At 48.5% G+C, this 8,982-nt stretch overlaps 1 long non-coding RNA gene across 2 annotated transcripts; it reads right to left on the bottom strand.

Moving 5' to 3' along the window:
- Positions 1 to 4,828: 4,828 nt before the first annotated feature.
- On the bottom strand, positions 4,829 to 7,882 carry LOC120401624. Of its 2 annotated transcripts, none has more exons than XR_005596602.1 (3): positions 7,809 to 7,882; positions 6,620 to 6,721; positions 4,829 to 5,149 (listed from the first exon to the last, which is right to left on the bottom strand). It is a non-coding gene; the product is annotated as an uncharacterized LOC120401624 (long non-coding RNA). The 2 variants fall into 2 exon arrangements; XR_005596601.1 differs by having other exon boundaries at positions 4,829 to 5,068.
- Positions 7,883 to 8,982: the final 1,100 nt, after the last annotated feature.

The raw sequence follows: 8,982 nt of genomic DNA, 5'->3' as shown, positions 1-8,982 counted from the left end.
GATCAATCTGTGAACAATCAAATGAGATCCTCCTCCCTGCGTGATTCACAGGGGTTGAGTGTTTGCATTTTGCTTGACCAGCAGCGAGAAAAGGAGTCATTCACAGGGGCTGAGTGTTTGCTTTGCTTGAGAGAAACGGGGGGACGGGGCAGAGGGGGGAAAGAGAGTATGTTGGATGCAGGCTATTTGCAGTTTACAGTAAGGGGGTGGGAAAATTTTCTGATTTTGCCCAGTGTCAGTTCCAAAAATCCACTCTCTCTTTCCCCCCCCCACCCCCCGGTCCCTGTCACACTGCCCCACACCCCCCTCTTTTGAAAAGCACGTTGCTGCCATTTGAATGCTGGGATAGCTGCCCATAATTCATCACTCCCAACAGCGCTGCAAATGCTGCAAATGTGGCCACACTGCAGCGCTGGTAGCTGTGAGTGTGGCCACACACCAGCGCTGGCCCTGCACAGCTGGACGACCAGCGCTGCAGATTTGTAAGTGTAGCCATACCCCCAGTCTCTGGAGAAAGACTATCCCCAAAGCGTCCTAACTTCAAATAAGGAGAGCTCATCTCACATGTCAAAATATGCAGAGAGAGAAAGGTGCTAATGTGATTTGGGGGCAGATTAATTTAATCTGAATCTCCACTGCTGGAGAGACAGGCCAATAGCGAAGAAGCCTGATGAAGGTGTGTTTAGGATAGCTACAGGTTTGCATTGCATTAACTTCTGCCCTTGCCTCTACTGTATTTATAGAGCCCTGAAAATCTGCGGATACCCGCTTGATATTTGTGGACCACGTTTGCAGAGCGCGGCTTGGATGCGGATACACATTTATATCCATGCAGGGCTCTGTATTGACTCTCCTGCCCACCTTGCTGCCACGGAATAGAGATATATACAGTGACTGTTCATCTCACTCCCGGACTTTGATCTAACCAGGCTGCTCAGACCTTTGGTAATTCCCCACGTTTGATAACTATCCGTCAAGCAAATACTGGCTGAAGGCTAGGGAGGGGTTCTTTAGATGCCAGAAACTGAAGGAAGGAAGGAATTTGTCAGACATTCAAAGGAAGCGTGCTTTTTCTAAAGCAGGGGTTCGCACACTGGGGGTCAGGACCCCTCAGGGGGTCGTGAGGTTATTACCAGGGGGGGGGGGTCATGAGCTGTCAGCCTCTACCCCAAACCCCGCTTTGCCTCCAGCATTTATAATGGTGTTAAATATATAAAAAAGAGTTTTGAATTTATACGGGGGGGGTCGCACTCAGAGGCTTGCTATGTGAAAGGGGTCACCAGTACAAAAGTTTGAGAACCACTGTTCTAAAGGAAGAGCTTGCTGGAAGTTCTGCTGGTTCATTGGCTGCAACAAGCGACAACATCTAAACCCCTTCTAGCTGGATATGAATAGCATTTTTAATAAATATAGGAGCTTGCTATGGTGTCCGGCGCAAGTGTAAAATTTGATGGGACTTATCTGAAGTGTGAGCACCTAAAGACTTGATTTATCTCTATAGCTAATTAATGTCCCCCTTCAATATTAGTTTAGTTTTCCGTAAGTGATCTCTAAGAGGCATGTTCTACCTTACGTACATATATGGCGCCCATCACCATAGCATCTCCCAATCCCCCTGTGAGGTGGGGCAGTGCTCTTATCCCCATTGCACAGATGGGAAACTGAGACTTGCTCAATGTCTCACAGGAAGTCTGTGATAGAGCAGGGAACTGAACACAAGTTCCAGCTAGAGCCCTAACCACTGGACGATCCTGCCTCTCAGAGGACCCAGCTTTCTACTACCTCCTGGCAGGAGGTGATGGTGCTTGGCCCATGTACTTATCGTTTCATATGGAGAGTAAGTGGGAAAATACCCATAGCCTCTGGAGGTTGGAAATAGTCCTTAGTAAAAGTCAAGGAGAGTGTATTCACTGGTGGCAGGAATGGAGCTGTATTGACTTGGGTCAGTTGCGGGTTTGGAAGAGAGCTCAGTGAGGCTGGGCTCAGCTGGGCCACGGTGCTTGAGGATTTTGAATGTTTTATTAAGGTCCGGTTCTGCTGCTTGGGAAAATGCTGCCGCCCCTTTAATTAGGTTTAGTTGTACGCGGTGTGTTTTTAAACTCATACTTCTGGAGACGGCTGTGGAGGAAGAACCTACAATCTTTATGGGGCTGATCTGAAGCCAGTTAAAGTCAATGGAAGTCTTTCCTTTAACTTCAACGGATTGAGGTTTGGGCTTTAGATTCACAGATTTTAAGCCCAGAAGGGGCCATTATGAGAATCTAATCTCATCTCCTGAACAACGCAGGCTGCAGAATTTCTCGCAGTGATTCCTGCACCAAGCCTATGGCTTGGCCCTTCTGTCTGGCTTTGAGCTTCTGGTAGCTTCCCGGACAGTCCTATGTCCTGTAATGTGGGAACTACAGGTGGCCATAAGTAAACTCAGGTTATTCTGATAGTAGAGGATGTGTTTACTATAACAATGGGTGTTGTAGGAAAAAGGTGGTAGCCAGAATTTATCTGAGCCAGGGACCTGAGTACCACCCACAAGAAAAAACTTTGTATGAGTTTTAGAGTGTTCTTTTTATTATAATGATCATTGCTGCTGTTTTCATTGTAGGTGGGATTTTTAAAAGCTCTCAGGGTCAGCCTAACTTTGTTCCCAGTAGGAGTTTTACCACTTTCTTCTGGGGGCTCAGAGTAATTCCTACCCATAATGCCTAGAGGCCCTGACTGGCGCTCAGGACCCTATTGTGCTCAGTGTTGTACTAATAAATAAAACAAGGGAAGTCCTTTCCAGAGAGAGACCCTCGACTAGGATTATGACAAAAGACATCAGGAGGAGAGCAGAAACGTGGAGGCACAGTGGGGTGAACAGGCTGTAGTAAAGTCAGATAGGTTTCAATAAATGATTAGTCTCTGTTGTCACAACTGGGCACCAGCCTAAGCAATGCACGCAGTAGGGACCTGCAGATTTGCCCTCCTATGCTGCATGTATGTTTATCAGTACAACACCCCTCGCCCCAGAAATGTGTTGGAACAGCTTGTCTGCCCCAACCAAAGTCATGAGCAAACACACTAGGTCACCTTCATTAGTGAAGACAAAAAACATGCCATTTTGTCACAGGTGATTCTTACAGAGGTTTATACACAATTTACAGCAGCTCCTGTTTGCTTGTAATTGCTTGGGGACTTTAGAGGTGTTTTAGTGTTCAGAAAACCCGCGTAAGGATAGCTCAGTGGTTTAAGCATTGGCTTGCTAAACCCAGCGTTGTGAGCTCAATCCTTGAGGGGGCCATTTAGGGGTCTGAGGGGAAAAATAGTTAGGAATTGGTCCTGCTTTGAGCAGGGGGTTGGACTAGATAACCCCCTGAAGTCCCTTCCAACCCTGATATTCTATGTATATGGAACCAAGAGATTCTATTTTCTCTGGCATGGTGACTACAGTGAGAGCTGAAGATATAATGCTGCCCATAGAAAAGATACACCCTCCTTGCACCATTGCATGAATATGGGCCCCTCCTCTGCTGGTATAAATCTGCATAGGTCCATTGGCTTTGATGGAACTTCATCTATTTACACCAGCTGAGGATCTTGGCCCATGTGCTGTATGGAATGTATTGCCATCAGGGCCGGTGCAACCATTAGGGCGCTAAGATTTGGGGGGGCGCCATTTTCTTCGGCAGTGACCATGACGGCTGGATCTTCGGCCGCCCCGGTCGCTGCCAGCATTTAGGCGGAGGGAGCTGGGGCAGGGAAGGGCTGCCTGCAGGAAGTAAGGGGTGGGGCGGCACGCAGGGGAACTCCCTGCCCCAGCTCACCCCTGCCCCGCCTTCTCTCCGAGCACACCGTCACCACTTCACTTCTGAGCTTAGGTGCCGCAAGCCTGGGAGGCGGGAGAAGTGAAGCAGCCATGGCGTGCTCGGGGAGGAGGCGGGGCAGGGGTGAGCTGCTTCACTTCTCCTGCCTCCCAGGCTTGCGGCGCTAAGGAGAAGTGAAGCAGCCACGGCGTGCTCAGGTAGGAGGCGGGGCAGGGGTGAGCTCGGGCGGGGGCGGAGTGCCTCAGAGTGAAGGGTGGGGAATGGGGAGCTGCCGCAAGGGGGGCGCCTCAGGGCAGATGGGGGGCGCTGCCGCAGGGGGTGCCTCAGGGAGGAAGGGGGGAGCTGCCGTGGGGGGCGCCTCAGAGCGGGGGCATGGGGGGAGGGAGGGCGCAAGGGGGAAGTTTCGCTTAGGGTGTGAAACATCCTTGCACCGGCCCTGATTGCCGTTTTGCACAAGCACTGCAAAACTTCTTTCTTCCATTAGAATTACTCACTTAAGACAATGTATGATGTCCTAGGACCTGGCTAATTTGGCACCAGTGGCTTTTGCTTCAGTGTCTTTCCTGCCAGGACCTTCATATTATCAATTGCATTCATTCCTACAGAGAGCTGATCGCGTCTGCTAGAACAGATGGCTTAAGTCCCAAACAAAGGCCGGGCAGAACAATTAACGACAACAGTGCAGCTCCACACCGGGGATGGGCCAGGGATGATGCTAGCACCAGATGGTTGCTGACAATAACACAAAACCTCTCCTTTCACAATGTCCTCAAAGAGAGAGAAGCTACTGTACCGTAAGAGGAAAGCGATCGTCACAAAATGCCTTCAGTTATAGAAACGCTGCCCTGATTGAATGGGCTGTGTTGATACCGTGACATACCTTGGTTGGGTTCTTTGCATGGGCCCTAGTGACAAGTCTCGTTGTTGGCTATTCAAGCAGCTGTGGTTCCCTTAACCCAGTTCTTTCATTGGTTTTTGGCTCGAGAAATGTCATTGAATAATATGCTTATTCAGGTTTTTATATCCAGGCACCTATTTTATTACCTTTTGTAATGCTCACAGAGCCAGATCAGCTTGCAGCAGAACAAAGCTAATTACACCTTTCATTACCTAAATATAGCATAATGACAGAGTGTCATTCAAGTGTGGCATTGAGCTGAGAAACCTCATGGCAGGCCAGGACAATGACAGAGGTTATTCAGCTCCATCCTAATCGCTGCTGCTCTTGCCGCTACCGCAGGAGTGATGCGGGGTCCATAGACAGGTCACTGCACAAATGACAGTATCATGGTGAAATCGGGAAGTGGCAACTCTGTTCTTTTACACTCGGCTGTGTTTTGTTTTCCTGTCTACGTTGTAATAAACAAATTTGCACGCATTTAATTACAGGATCTGGGAATAAAACAACCTAGTTGGAGAGACTGAAAAAACCTTAAAAAGTTATAGGGCCATGGGGGGGCGACATAGCACCAAGTCATTCAGAAGAATTTCGGAAGCTCCATCCATGTTGTAGCCTGTGTTTAAGCATAGTTATTGCTAGCAGAGCTTTTGTATAAGTCCACAGACAGCATAGGCGCCAACTTCCCCTCTGGCTGGGGGGTGCTCAACACCCCACTCTGCCCCAGGCCCTGCTCCCCCATTCCACCCCTTCCTCCAAGTCCCTGCCTCCATCCTGCCTCTTCCCCGCCTCCTCCCCTGAACGTGCCCCATCCCTGCTCCTCCATCTCCCTCACGGAGCTTCCTGCATGCCACGAAACAGCTGTGTGCAGTGGGCGGAGGTGCTGGGACGGAGTGGGAGGAGTTGGTCAGTGGGCCACCAGCAGATGAGAGGCACTGGGGGTGGGGGAGCTTGGCTGCTGGTGGATGCTGCTAAGCAGCACCCACTAATTTTTCTCTGTGGGTGCTCCAGACTGAACTTTCACCCTTTAGTGGTTAGCTAACTAGGTGGAGTTGAAAAACATGTACACAAAGGAGGCAGTGTCACCCAGTGGCTAGAACGTTGGCTTGGCACTCGGGAGACCTGGGTTCTCTTCCTGGGTGACCAAGTCACTTGACGTTTCTGTACCTAATTGACCCCATCCATAAAATGGGGGTAATGATACTGCCCACCTCTGTAAAGCGCTTTGAGAGCAATGGGTGAAAAAGTGCTGTACAAGCACTAAGCATGTGTGAATAATATTTATCATTACTGGGGTCTGGGACTGTCACACCTCACTCTGTGTTTGTGGAGCATCTAGAACACTGGGGTCCCAATTTCTAGTGAAATAATCCATGTCAGCTTCTTGATTTTGGTTATGGCCTCTAAGTGTTACTGTAATATAATATAAGAACATAAGAACGGCCATATTGGGTCAGACCAAAGGTCCATCTAGCTCAGTATCCTGTCTTCTGACAGTGGCCAATGCCAGGTGCCCTAGAGGGAATGAGCAGAACAGGGAATCATCAAGTCATTCATCCCCTGTCGCCCATTCCCAGCTTCTGGCAAACAGAGGCTAGGGACACTTCAGAGCATGGTTTTGCATCCTGCCCATCCTGGCTAATAGCCATTGATGGGCCTATCCTCCATGAACTTATCTAACTCTTTTTTGCACCTTGTTCTAGTCTACAGTGATTATTTTACTAATAATCTAACAGCAATGGAATGTGATCATGTATAAACCCCATCATATGGTAAAGCTGGGTTGAAACTAAAAGCCCCACGAGTTCACTAGTAACCCCTGAACGTACTGCATTCATGCAGAAAGGAGAAACGGGACAAAAAGCATGTCCTGCTTCTATCCACATCACACTCAACCTCATTTTAGTGTTCAGATACTTACTGTCATTGGGCGAAATCCTGATGTTTTGCAACTGTCGTTCAATGAGGCCAGGACTTGATCCGTTGTCTTTGTATCTCCACTGCTTGCCCTTAAGGTCCATTGCTAACATGAAACATATTTTGCTTCTAATTTGCATTTTTAAAATGTCTTTTAACAGCAATACAAGTCTTCACATTCTTCTAATATACTGTAAGGGTAAAAGCTGGGGCTGAGCAAAACTTTTCCCTCAAACCTTTTTTTTTTTTAAATAGAAAATTGAGTTTCTGACAAAATGAAGCATTTCCCAGTAAGGGGCAGCTGTCCTTGAAAATGGTCCATGTTTTATTAGAAAAAAATGTAAAGTCTGAAAAGTAACCTTTTTCAGCTGAAATGTTTTCAGTTTCAGAAGTTTTCTGCTGAAAAAATTTGGGGTTTGGCCAAGAATGTTCAGTGTTTTTTGCGGGGGAGGGAGGTGAGTAAAAATGAAGTTTTCCATGGGAACCCTTCCCCATTTTCCACCCGGCTCCAGTGAAAGCCATCGTTGGGCTGTGATTTTATTGTATCGCTACAGCTTCCCTGAAAAACCTTCGCCCCACCACCCATTAGTGGGAGGAAGAATTAGACCTTGGAAAATTTTCCAGCTACTAAGGCAGATGACATAGAGCTCACCCCTTTAAGAACACAGTGAACTTGGAGAGAATAGGGCCCAATGTATTTTTTATGCGCTTGGTCAGAATGAAGGACGCCTGTTTCAGAGAGTCGTGAAGGGATGTTGTAATTAAAATGGAATAAATTACGTGGGTTTCCATTTTAGTTTTTTCATAATTGCTATTGTTAACATCAAAGTCGCCCACCCGGTATATTGGCCTGACCCTGCATTCCTCATGTACCAGTCACTCCCATACAGGGGCAGTGGAAGCTGCCTAACAGTGGAGGGGGGGCCCACCGGTGGCCTCACTCCCACACACAGTCCCTTACAGCCCCCAAACCCTTGCACCAATTCTCCGCCCTTGTGCCACCTCTTCCCCTCGACCCCCCATCCTGTGCCGCCTCTTTGCCCCAAAACCTCTCCCCTCCCCCCTCACTTTTCCTTATGGACAGTAAAAAGTGAGGGGGCCTGGCCCATGTTCCCCCCTGTTCTGGCATCCCTGCGCCCATCCACGTCAGTGGGGCTTTTGACTGAGCACTCGACGTCCAGTGAAATCAATACCGCTGAGGATCTGGGCCTTAACTAGTCTTGAATTGTCCTGTTTTCGTCGCTCCTCTCCCATCTTCCTGGCTTCTCTTATACCACCTCCAGGCATGGAATTCCATTCTTATTGTCTCCCGGCAACCCTCACCACCAAGAAGGATTTGGCCCAATGGATGAAATGCACTCCTTTGTTCTTAATAAATTAACTAACTCCCATATGTTTGGGACCAGCTCCAAAGGCCATTGACATCAATGGAAAGCCTTCTAGTGACTTCAGTGGGCTTTAGATCAGGACCATAGGCTGCAAAGACCAGAATAAAGGGAATATATTCGACAGAAGTGATGTTCCAAGACTTCCTGTGGGGTGGGAGGAACTCTAGATTTCCAGCACAAAAGCTGCAAGCCCCAACAGTCATAAAAGAACACTTTCTCCTGCGTTATAACGGCATTAGCTGGCATATATAAGGTGGGCCATGGGAGGTGAAAAAAGCAGAATGTTCCTGAGAGCAGCTATTACACAAGAGTTTCTTAGGGACTACCCATGTACTTATATGGTTCTCTCTCTAGTAGCCGAACACCTCATATTCTTTAATATATTTAACTTCACAACACCCCGGTGAGCTCTGGACGTGCCATTGCTCTGATTTAGCTGTAGCTCAGAGAGGTTAAGGACTAGCGCCACAAAGGGGATTTAGGCACTGCCGTACCTGGTGTTCTGCCTCCCGTGGACTTCACAGCTCCAAGTTAGTCACCCAGCCTCCCTCTACTATGCACGGGGAGAGTTAGGCACCTATGAAAGGGCTTCTCAGACCCCAACACAGTGAGTCGGAAGTCGCCTAAGCTAGCTGAAAGTGAAATGCTGAGGGAAGGGGCGGAGCTCAGGATCCAAACCCACAAAGGTTCTTAGGTGTCTAATTCCCATGGAGCTGGGATTTAGGTGCTTGACAGGATGGCGGAAGGTACCTATCTCCACTTGGCAGTCTCAGCCATGAACCCTCTCCTGGAGTTAGGCCCTATCTGGCAACAAACCTGGAGAGAAAGGGGGGAAAAGAGAGAGAGACCCTCCTCACTAGCTCAATGGTTAGGTCACTCACATGGGATGTGGGGGATGTGTTTTCAGATCCTCGTAGTGCCTGATTTGGAGCAGGAACTTGAACCCAGGTCTCCCACCTCTCAAGAAAAGGCCCTAACC

This window comes from Mauremys reevesii, linkage group 3, assembly GCF_016161935.1.
Source record: "Mauremys reevesii isolate NIE-2019 linkage group 3, ASM1616193v1, whole genome shotgun sequence".
Lineage (NCBI taxonomy): Eukaryota > Metazoa > Chordata > Testudines > Geoemydidae > Mauremys > Mauremys reevesii.
The sequence above is the reverse complement of the archived record's forward strand: the minus strand, read 5'-3'. Positions and strand labels throughout refer to the sequence as shown.